Source organism: Dipteris shenzhenensis, chromosome 31 (assembly GCF_047967505.1).
Source record: "Dipteris shenzhenensis isolate YYH24624 ecotype China chromosome 31, Dip_SZ_1.0, whole genome shotgun sequence".
NCBI classification, from domain to species: domain Eukaryota; kingdom Viridiplantae; phylum Streptophyta; class Polypodiopsida; order Gleicheniales; family Dipteridaceae; genus Dipteris; species Dipteris shenzhenensis.
Genome location: NC_141626.1, coordinates 18,875,947 through 18,888,165, shown reverse-complemented (window position 1 = coordinate 18,888,165; position 12,219 = coordinate 18,875,947).

Here is a 12,219-nt window from a genome sequence, read left to right as displayed (position 1 = left end):
TGGCGTAGGAATTTCCAAGTACCAGAGGCAGAAGCAGCAACAAACGAGTTGGAGACAATGGAGGAGCAAGGGTGCAGCTTCTTGGATGTATCACGGGAGATGATGTGGGCGTGGAGCTTGGAAGTGGGGGGAAACTTGAGAGACAGAGAGAAAGAGAGAGGGAGGGAGGGAGGGAGGGAGGGAGGGCGGGGGGAGTGAAATAGTAAGTTCGACATGGACCAATAGTTGAGAGAGAGAGAGCGCGATAGAGAGAGAGGGAGGGAGGGAGGGAGGAGGGCGGGAGGGAGTGAAATAGTAAGTTTGACGTGGACCAATAGTTGAGAGAGAGAGAGAGAGAGAGAGAAAGAGAGAGTCCAACATGGACCAATACTAGTGGGTCAACAATTACAATGAAAAGAATTCCAGAAAAAATGAATTTTGTTTCTTGGAGGCTGATAAGACCTTCCCTTCCACAGGGCAGGCCAAAAGGATATGAGTATCTTGCAACCATTCCTTTTACATCGTTCTAAATTGCTTTAGTTCATAATCCTCCAAATCAAGGGACTTTATGCTCAGACAAGCCAAAGTTTTGTGGTCAACATAATGGGCTCCCTCATGGAAGCACAAGAGGTAGAGTTTGGTATGTGATGTGAGAACAAGACAAAATCTTTAAGAATGGAGATTTGCAAGAAGAAATGCACTCCATGAAAGGTGGAGGAGAGCAAAATTTGATGTACAATTGACAAATCTAGGGGTGGAGGATTTAAGATAAAAGAGCAAATATAATAGATGGCATTTGTGGTCAACATAAACGTATGGCACATCAACATCATCACTAGGCCATTGATGATGATAAGATAGCATGATGCACCAAAGGGTAGACAACTAACTTGGATGTACTATAAATTCCTCCTGCAACGGTGAGGAAGTTGGTTATGCTATTACCATGCTTGGGGCTTGCCAAATGAGCATTAGAGTGCCCAAAGCTTTCATTGCCAGCTTCAAACCATGTGGCTCTTAAGGTAAGAATTAGATAGTAATGACCTTCCACTCATAAAGGCCATTAGGAGGGAGCCCTCCCAGTCTTAAACAATGGCAACAAAATGGCGATTAGTGCTTTTGATTTATTTGCTCATCTAGTGTAATGTCTTAGATCAAGTTAATGTCAAGATTTTCGAAAGTTGAAATTTTTTATACGAACTTCAATTGTAAGCACAATTATATTGCACCTATAACTAATAGTATTTGCACCTACTTGTGGAATGTAAACTTTTGCTTAGATTTGGTGCAACTCGGAGAAAAGCATGTCGCCAAATTTTTGTACTGATTTCATCTACTACTTCTATGCCTTCAATTCTTGAAACATTCATATCAATTACATAGTCTAAAATATCAGAGGGAGGAGAAGAGAGAGGGCACAATGAGAGCACACACACACCATGTCCTGTAATTGCATTCCATAAACTCTGTGAGTGCCCAGACTTCCATTATCTGGCCATTCTTAACTTGAAGCTATTGAGCTTGCCTTTCTAGCGGCTGAGGTCGGTGATTTCGTCAAAGACCTGAAATGAGGTGATCACTTGGTGCTAATCAGAGTTGGTAGGCCAGAACTTCTCTTGTTCCTGGACGTCTTTGGCCTACTGGAAAGTTGGCCTCTTCATCAAGGTCAATTGGTGGCTATTGGAAGGGTTTTGTATTGGAACAATGTGGGTTCGAGAATATTGTGCAGCATGTTGTCATCACTGTATCAAAGAGCCTTAAGAGATCCGCAAAGAATTTCTGATGTCCAAGACTCTTTTGTTGCAGTGGGTGAGTGGTGTGCGTGATGGCAGTCATGGATGTGGGTGGGGTGGTGGATTGTGAAGGGTGAAAGTTGGGGGGTTAGCAACAATGTGTTGTGCATGGATTGATTGGGTGAGGTGGCCTAGGTAAGTGCATAATTTAGTGCGATAAGGGTTCTAGTGTCCAAGCAATTCATCATCATCTAGATCTTGGGGCTTAATGGAATTTTAAAAAGTGTTTTGTAGTGCTTCCTCCTCCGAAAGATATTCGAGGTATGCAATGTGGAGGTTTTCAAAAGCATTAATCCACTCTGGGTCATAGTTTCCAAAATTATATTGTAAAATGATATGATGCTAGAAGGATTATATTGGGTCACACCATTATAGAGTAGATAATCCTCGATGCGAATGGCCTCTTGACGTCCATGCACTTGCAACCATCCAAGGCCTTCGACCAAGGAATTCGGATTACAAGGCTTGTTCAGAAGGGCCTCGGGTTTGAAAAGTTCTAAAATGGCTTCATCAGGATGGAAGATAAATGGCTCTTGGAGAATGTGCTACCGATCTAAAAAATAATGAATTATTAGGGTGTAGGGGAAGGTCAAATATGTCAAAATCTTCTTCTAAAAGGAGGTCCCCGCTTAAAGAAATGGCATGGCTAGAATAGGATATGTGAAGTGCAAGTGCTTTTCTAATAGTGTATGCCATGTGTAGGGCAACTGGGTGTGTGAGATCTATGCAATGTTGGTAGAGGCGGCAGTTAATGTGTTAAATCAAAAGTGCAAGGTGTCATCTATAGTGCATGGGTGAAGAGCCTAGGTTATTAATTGAGTCAATGCCGTGAGCAGCCAGTTCAATGAGTCGATGCCATGAGCAGCCAGTTGAACTCTGTCTCTTGTGGGGGTTGTTGTGCTGGTACTTGTGGACCCTATTGTGCCTATTGCATTTCTGCGTGGAGATATCGGACCCGCTTTTGGTACTTGTCCAATATGTTGTGCATTGGTTCAAGTGTCCAATATGTTGTGCATTGGTTCAAGTGTCTCGTATTGGACAGTTGCTCTTTTTTGGCCACATGGCAATGTGCATGTAGTTTGTTTGAATTTCTTTTGGGGAGTTTTCTTAAGCTTCCTAGAATTGTTGTTCCAATTGCATTTCTTGTGCATGCAAAAGCCAATTCCACCTCGGTCCTGGTTAACCATGCCTAAATATACGCATTTGTTGCCTGTTGTTTGTGGGAGGACTCGATCAATTCTTGGCAACAATCTCTTGTATTTTTCTGTGGATCTGTTCCATAGTAAGATCTTGTTGGAGTTGACGTTATTTACATGTTTTAGTCAATTGAGTTGAGGTCTAGAGGGCCTCTTCATTGCAATGTTTGAATATGTCCAAAGTTGTTTGTTGGAGTTGGGCTATGGCTTGCATAAACTTGAATTCCATACTATCGGCATGTGTAAGATTTTGCACATGCAGTTGATGGTATCTTCTTTATTAGTGTAATATTGGGCTAGACCAATGGCCGATGGCCTCCATAATATCCAGCCGTTGTGACCCTGAGGCTTCTACAAAAGGCAACATAACATTCTTTCCTTTCAGGGATGAAAAGAGGTTAGCAACCATGTTCTCTGCACTGAGTCGGTCCTGCTCCATAGGTTCCTAGAGGGGAGGTTCTAGGACCTAGTCATCTGGTTGTTTGGATTTAGCTTGAGTTGCTGAGGTAACTCTAGAGGTATGTGGATCCAAGAGTGGAGGGTCAGGCCAATGGTCTTTATGCACATCCTTTGTGTTTTCATGCTACCTTGGCCTTGTGGCCCTTTCATCTTTCTGAAGCAATTGCCTCCCACTAAAGTCTTGCTTCCTCTTTAGCTTCCTTGTCTTTAGCAGTTTATGTCTCTGCCGTTTGACTTGACTCCCCTTGGCCAATTTGCTAACTTCATTTGAACTTGCTAGCTGTGGATTCGTAGAGCAAGAGTTGGAGAGCAGGAGTCCCAATGGAATGGGGGCCCGTGGATCACCACTTTGTTTTTCATTGTGAATCCAAAATCATTTGGGGCAACAACCAATGTGCAAGATGATAGATAATGGGCATAAACAACATTAGGTCGTCGATTTTGTGATAGTGTTGTGTTCAGGGCATCTTCAGTTCTTGGAAGAAGCAATCAGCCTAGTTTGTGAGCTTTTGTGGAAGACTGTGGAGGTGGGCAAGATGAGTTGGAGCATGATGTTATGAGATAATTGGAGAGATTGATCTTGGTTGGGAGTCGGAGTACCCGGGCAGGCTTAATGAATTCGGGCTTTGTTAGGTCACTAAAAGGGATACCGCCTTTATACCTTTAGAGGGAGTAGTTAACCAGTCCCTATAGAGGGAGTAGTTAACCAGTCCCTATATCTTTTCATTTAGATTATAGAAGTTTTTAAAGGGCTCATCGATGACTTGGAGCTTAAACAGGTTTTATACTACATCAACGCTTAAGGTGAGCCCATGTTCCTAGCCATTGGAGTCTTCAATATGTCGGGCGTTCATGTTAACGTTGTGATTCTCAATGAATTGCGACACCAGTTTGAGATCCAAGTGACATGAGAGCTTTGTGCCCATGGCCTCTAAGTGGGGTTGCACCTCTAGATCTTCCAGACATTTGTAGCAACTGGCTCTATGGTAGGTGGCTTTAAAGTCTGAATTTACTATGTACATGAATTTGGAATGGACTACCATGCCATCCAAAGATTCAATCCATTGTTGTAGAATGGCATGTTCATTGTAGAGTGGCAGAATAGGTGGGGTGTTGACCCTTTTTTTCTTCGAATGCCATGATGTTGAAAGTTGTACCGAAGCCTCAGGATCCGACTTTGGTTGGAGCTCCTCTGCGGCCATTTGCCTTGGTAAGGAAATGGAAGGGGTCCAAGAGGTTGATGGACTAGCAAAGGTAGTAGGCTCAAAGGAAGCCATCACATTTGATTCTTTGGGTGCGAACATTTCTTCTTCGAAGTCAAACTAGTAATCTGGCTCTCAATCCAAAGGATTCCTTAAAAGTCGGTCCACTATATCGGAGGAGTTTGATGACATGGGATGGTTGTGGAAATTTTGGAGGAATTTCAAAGCATAACAGCCAAAAGATAAGTCAGTGTCTGGGAGCCTAGGTGTGTCTTTTATAGGCATGGGCTAAGTTAGCAGCACTAACTTAGCTAAGTTAGTGGCGCTAACTTAGCCCATGCCTATAAAAGACACACCTAGGCTGAAATTTCTTAGCTAAAATGGCTAGCACATGGGAATTTTAAGGTTTTGATAGTCTTATTGACTCCTATATACTGTATTAATCACTTGATTCTGTATTTTGAATTGATGAGTTGGTCCCTTCCATCATCATGTTGACATAACTCTAAGTTAACGCCCTACTGTGAACATGCCTTTCTAAGAGTTTCCAGGTGCTTTCAGAGTTGTGCCACTTGTTAAGACATAATTAATTCCAAGCACTCAACTGTAGATTTGGAGATCATGAGGTGGCCAATTGATAGACCACGTTCACTTAGCTCTAATTCATCCTATTTTGCAAGTCATGTTCTAGCTTCCTAGACATTGAATCCTAGCTAAGAATGTGTTCCTTAGACCTATGAATACTTATTGAAGCACTTAGATGCAAAGTTATACCATGAGGTAGTACAACCAACAATCATGTTGACTTAGGTAGCATAATTCAATGTCCTATTGGAAACTAAGACATTGTCTGACAAAAATAATGACTTTTGATGTTGAACCTCTTTCCTTACTGGCCCTTCAAATATTGAGATGCTATAGCTGGCATCATGAGCTAACATGTCAACCTCCATGCTGATTTAGGCATAGGCTAACATCATCATTGAAGGTGATGTCCTAATTTACCAAAATACCAATTTGTCATTATAGGCCTCCTTCTTGCTTCTGATAATACTCCCTTAGGCACTAAAGTCAACTTAAGTCAACATCAGGTGGCGATAGAGACTACCACCATTTTAGTGGCAAATCCAACCACCATGCTAACTGAGGCATAAGTCAGCATTCTGTTCTCAACAAGGACTTCATGTGCGGGTTATGGGCCAAGATGTGTTGTGGGGTTTTCATTAGTATGAAGATGGGTCTTGATGTCCCCAAATGTGATCTCTAGGCTTAAGCAAAATATCACATTGACTTAGCTCTAAATTAGTGTTTTGTCTTTTCTAGACTCTAAATTATCTGTTCTGGACTTTGATATGATCTGTTGCTGGCACATAGTGATGCTCCAATGGAAAATTCAGCTTATGTACCTTGATTGGACTTGTGCAATTGGGACTCCTTGGGATCAAGTGGAGTCAACTACAGTCTCCATGCATTGGTGTGCTAACAACTCACGATAAAACTAATAAGTGATTTAATGTGCTAAGGGGCTACTGAGATTGTGCAATGTGTGTGAGATTGATAGATAGAACTCTATGGCTTGACCCCTAAGAGTTCACCTAAGTGGATGTTGATTGGGCTGACTAGATGGCAAGCAGTGAGAGCAAGAACACGAGACTTGATGTAGATGTTGATTGGGCTAACTGGATGGCAAGCAATGAGAGCAACAACTTGAGACTTGACTTTAGACTAAGGAATAACTCACACCTAGACTAAGGATACTAGAATGAGTTTCACAGACCCTGGATTGTACTGACTTAATGCATGGGAGTAGTCAATAAGTGAGTGACATGGAGTTAAGGACCAGTTCTAATTGACTTTCCAATAGTGTCACGTACCTCATTGATAGCCATGAAGAATAGGAGTTTAATGTATCTACTAATCTAGTCCTCATTATAGTTCAATGATCCTTAAGTAGTGTCACATACCTCATTGATAGCCATGAAGAATAGGAGTTTAATGTATCTACTAATCTTGTCCTCATCATAGTTCAATGATCCTTAGAAAGAGGTGTTGTTGGGACACTGATGAGAACTTTTATTGGTGATGAGTTCTCCCCCAATGGCAGCAACATTGCCTTTATATCTTGGGGTTTGTTTTAGCATATACTTATGGGTCTACTCCATTTTAGGAGTAGCTTTTTGTGGATCTACCACAATGGAAGTGGATGGAACATTGCTTTGAAGAAACAATGGTGAGATCAATTGTCTAGCCATATCTTGTGTAGTCTTTCTTTTGTCAATCTAGCAATATGTTCTTGTGTTTCTACTCCATTTTTAGGAGTAGGCTCATGTGGAACTATATCCAATACATCCATAGTTATTGATGTTTCATGCTCGAACCGCTTTGGTCTCCAATGATACCATTGTGAAGGTGGAGATTTATTATCGATGGAGCAATGGGAGATTGTCACATTAGTGAAGCTTTGGTACCCAAATTTGAGTATTTTCTTGATAATATCCTTGTGATTGCAATAATAATTTGGGAATCCATCATTGTTGCCACTTTCTTATAGGTAACTCTTGGGTGCTTGAAGGAACTTGATCATGTCAAGATTATGTGACTACACTGCACCCATGTCCCCTAAAATCCTCCTCAACCACACTACTTCGCAAGAAGCAAAGCATGCTAATTTGTACTCAGCCTCGGTAGAAGAAAGAGCAACTATGGGTTGCTTCTTACTGACCCATGACATAGCTCCAGATCCAAGAGAAACAGTAACTTGTCACTGATCTCCTCATGTCTACGTCTCCTGCCCAATCCGAGTCACAGGATCCGGTCAAGATGTTGCCCTTGGTATAGGTGATGCCATAATCAAGTGTGCCTTTGATGTATTTCAGCACCCACATCCCTGCCCTCCAATGGTTCTCCTGGGGCTTATTGGAAAACCTACTTAGTACACTAGTCACAAAGCTGATGCCCAGCCGCGTGTTGCACAAGTAAATCAAGCTGCCCACAAGCCTTCTGTACTTCGCTTCATCCACCAGTGGTGATGAATCCTCATTTGAGAGCTTCGCGTCAACCTCCATAGGGGTGCCAACTGTCTTGCACTCAACCATGCCAAATGCCTTCAGTATCTCTCCAGCATACTTCAGTTGTGAAATGAAGATCTGTTTTGGCTCTTGCCATTCAATCCCCAAATAGAAATGCATCAGTCCGAGGTCTGTCATTTCAAACTCTCTTCCTAGCAAATGCTTTGTCTGTGAGATCTTCTCTTCATGGTTCCCTATTATGACAAGGTCGTCCACATAAAGGACCACTATCATACACCTGCCTCCTTCTCTGAAGATATACAAATTTGCATCAGATGGGCTCCTCCTGAACCTGTTTTGTAGAAAGTATGCATTAATTAACTGGTACCATGCTCGTGGGGCCTATTTTATCCCGTAAGGTGCCTTCTTTAGTTTACAGACTTTACCTTTTGAACCAGGGATCAACCGGAGATCACAAAACCTGGTGGTTGTTCCACTATACCTCCTCCTTGAGATCTCCATTCAGAAAGGTGGATTTTACATCCATTTGAAACACGGGCCAACTTCCTTGGGCTGCTAATGCCAAAACACTGCGAATTGTGGTTAGTCGAGCTGTGGGAGCAAAAGTATCCTAATAATCAAAACCATGTACCTGTGCAAATCCTTTTGCCATGAGCCGAGCCTTGTACTTATCCAACTTGCCGTCGGACTTATACTTGGTCTTGTACACCCACTTGGTGCCGATTACCTTACATTTTGGTGGACGATCCACAAGGTCCCAAGTGTTGTTCTTCATTATGGAGCCATACTCCGACTGCATAGCCTCCATCCACCTGTCATCACCCTGTGCCTCTTCAAGACACTTGGGTTCATCAGCACGGATCACCTCTGTCATCAAAGCATAGTTGACCAAGTGTTCCTGCGCCCTTCTTTGCTCCTCTAATCTCTTGGACCGGCGATGTTCGTATGGTTCCTCCTCAATGGCTAGAGGTTCTCTGCCATCCAAAAGCTACTTTACCTACTTCGGGAATGGCCGTTGCCATTGTGGTTCTGCAGGTTCTTCTTCCTCTTCTTTATCTTGAGTCCTACCAAGCATAATTGGGGGAGTTTAGTCTGCTATTGGTGGTTGTACTGGATGGATATCCTGGTCTTGGTTGTCTGGGAAGGAAGTATCCTCCTCCAAGTGATGCGGCTGTTCTGAGAAGACCACATTGCGACTCACTATTACCCTCTTGGTAACAGGGTTATAGAGACGGTAACCCTTTGCCTCTTCACTGTAGCCTAAGAAAATACACTTCCAGCTCTTCGGTTCCCATTTGGTCCTGTTAGCATCAAGGACATGCACAAAACAGTCACATCCAAAAACTCTAAAATGTGCAGCTAAAGGTTTCTTACTAGAAAAGGCCTGCAGTGGAGTCATCCCATTCACAGCCTTCGTGTAGCTACGATTTAGAATGTAAACTACCGTGTTACATGCTTCAGCCCAGAAAGTCTTTGGCAAATCTTTCCCTTTCATCATACTCCTGTCCATTTTGCAGATGATGCGCATCTTGCATTCTGCTACTCCATTTTGCTGTGATGTATGTGGCGGGGGTTTTTGCCTCTTGATCCTGTGCATTTTGCAGTAACTTTCGAATTCACTTGATGTGAACTCTCCACCTCTGTCTAATCTCAACTTCTTCACCTTCCTCCCCGTTTCTTTCTCGACCTTACGTGCCATTCTTTGGACTTACTAAAAGCCTCGTCTTTAGTCTTCAGGAAGTATATCCATATCCTTCTACTGTAGTCGTTGATCAACGTCATGAAGTAGTAGGAACCACCCAAGGCTTCCGTCTCCATCTTTTCGTGGAGGTCTGTGTGAACGAGCTCTAGAGGAGCCTTTGCCCTGCTTGCCTCTTTATGAAAGTAATGCCGATGCTGCTTGCCCATCATGCAAGCTTCACATACATCGGGCAGATCTGTAATTTCTGGTAGGTCTGCAATCATTCCACTTTTATGCATCTCCTTTAAAGAACTAAGATTTAGATGACCAAACCTCTCATGCCACAGCTTAGTGTTCTTCACATCGGCTCAAGCACTGAAAGCTGAGAGTTCGTAGATGTTGTTGCGTCGTGTATCTTTACCAATGACCTTCCCTTGAAGATCCAGAATCTGTGCACCATTTTTATCGAATTGAACTTTGAGGTCCCGATCTGTGATCGCAGAAATGGACAACAAGTTCCTCTTGATATCTGGCACATAAAGAACATTGCACAAGTGTTTTACAACTCCACTTGACTTGAGAGCAATCACACCTTTTCCTTTTGCTGGACATTTTGCATCATTGCCGACTGCTACCAGGATGTCATTCCCTACCAGCTGTAGAGAGGTATACCAATCCTTCCGACTGATCATGTGGCGCGATGCACCACTATCAATAATCCAGGGTTCATCCGCAGGTACATGAACTGCCTCCGTGCAAATCTCCTCAATTGATATGAACAGCTCTACTGTTACTGCTTGTGCGCTGTTGCTGGACTCTCTCTTTACTCCGTTCTTCTCATCTGCAATCTTCTTTCGGCACTCATTCTGCTTGTGCCCTGCCTTGTTGCAATAGAAGCACTTGATCTTCTTCTTTCTCTTTTTATCATCAGAAGAAGATGGGTTACCAGAGTCCTTACCCTTACCTTTCTTTGATCTAGCATAGAAAGTCGAATCTTCTCCAGTCCTCGTCTTTTGATGCATCTCCTCCTCCAGAAGCATCGCGCTGAAATCCTCAAAGTTGAGGGGCAAATTTTTGTTCTACGTATTCAGTGCTGTAACAAAACCGTCGTACTTTGGTGGGAGAATCCGTATGCACCTTCATGCTAGATTCTCGATGGTGATGATGATACCAATCGTAGTCATCTGATCGCACAGAATCTTCACCCTAGTGATGAACTTCTCTGTCGCTTCAGACTCAAATAATTTCTCGTTCACGAGTTGAGTCTCCAGATTCTGAATCCGCGTCTGATTCATGGTGTCATACTGATTTTTTAAGACTATCCATGCCTCCTCCGCTATGGTGACATGTTGAATTAACGCCATGATAGAATCACTTACACTGCAGACAATAGAACACAACGCATCTGCATTTCTTCTTGTCCACGTGAGAATCTCATCCGCAGTTGGTACTATCTGTTGTGCTGCATTGGCCGAATTCATGGTCTCGGGACTAGCTTCATGTCCACCCCAGTAGCAGTATCCCAAAGCTCGTATGTGCTTAGGATGGCCTTCATCTTGAACTTCCAGAGTGGATAGTTAGTGCTGTCCAACTTTCCGCTTTTGCCGAACTATGGGATTCGCAGTCTTGCGGGCTGGGCCATCTCTCACAATCTGCTCGCAAACAGAAACACACTACCAAATCTTCTTGCTAGAGTCCAGGCTCTAATACCATGTAAGAAAACAATACAATGTCTGTGCTCAACAGATAACAGGATCTCGTACACAAGAGAGAAAACAGACAGTATGGAGAATCAAAAATTTGATTACTGTAAAACTGATACAATAGATGGTGTTGCCTCCTAGCCGTGCGCTCTTGTGAAAGAAGCTTCGATGGTGAGTTGGAAATAGTAGAAGACGGAGGCTGGATGCTAAGGAATCAGGGTTGCTATAGCCAGTGATGAAATGGGCTTCACGAGCTTGCTCTTATATAGCCACCACAAGTAGTCGGTTAGACCCAATTGGGTGACCAACCCAGTCTGCTCAAAACGGCCGATTGGGGGTCGGTCCCAAAATAGGCCACCGACCACACGATAGAACCGGTGTGCAAAATAGAGCAACTAACCTACGATCTCCGTTCGGCCCACAGAGCCATCCGGGATCATCTGAGGCTCTAAACGGTGGGCTCGCAACCTGAGAGGGGTGCCCTGGGAAATGCTCTGTCTACCCTCAGTGTAGTCAGTCATGGGATGCCTTCCTGTACTTGCATGTAGCCTAGTTGGCAGTGTGCCAACTCTATCTAAAGCCATCCAGCCATCAGGCCACACATGGCCCCCATCTGGTATCCAAACCAGGACCTACTGGATAACCGAGCTACTCAAATGCCTTCTCCTCATATGGGGGGCTTACAAGTAGAGTTAGCTGGTTCCCGCATAGTTACACAAGAGTGGAACATTCATATCTAACAGTAGAGACACAACAATACATAAAATTTGCGATAAAAAAAGCAAACACTACTCAAATTGAACATCTACACAACAAGATAATGACAGATCACATTGTAGAATATATGACTGAAAATATGTAAACATGATCATGTGCTACATATACATATCATGTCTTTTATGCTTGCAGAAGATCATCCATACATTCGATCTAAAAACATGGAAGCAAAACCAACTATGTCAAAAGAAAAAAAACAATTTTCATCATAAGGATTAATTTTGCTTAGTGAAAATACCTATGTAATCTGGACAATACCATGCTTTAAAAAACTTAGGGAGCCAAAAAAGGATTTTAGCCCTCCATACTTCTATTATGACCAATGTCTGAATGATAGTTCTATCGGAACTAGAAATGAATGCATCTAAACCACTATGTTGATTGCTCATCCAGTATCCTG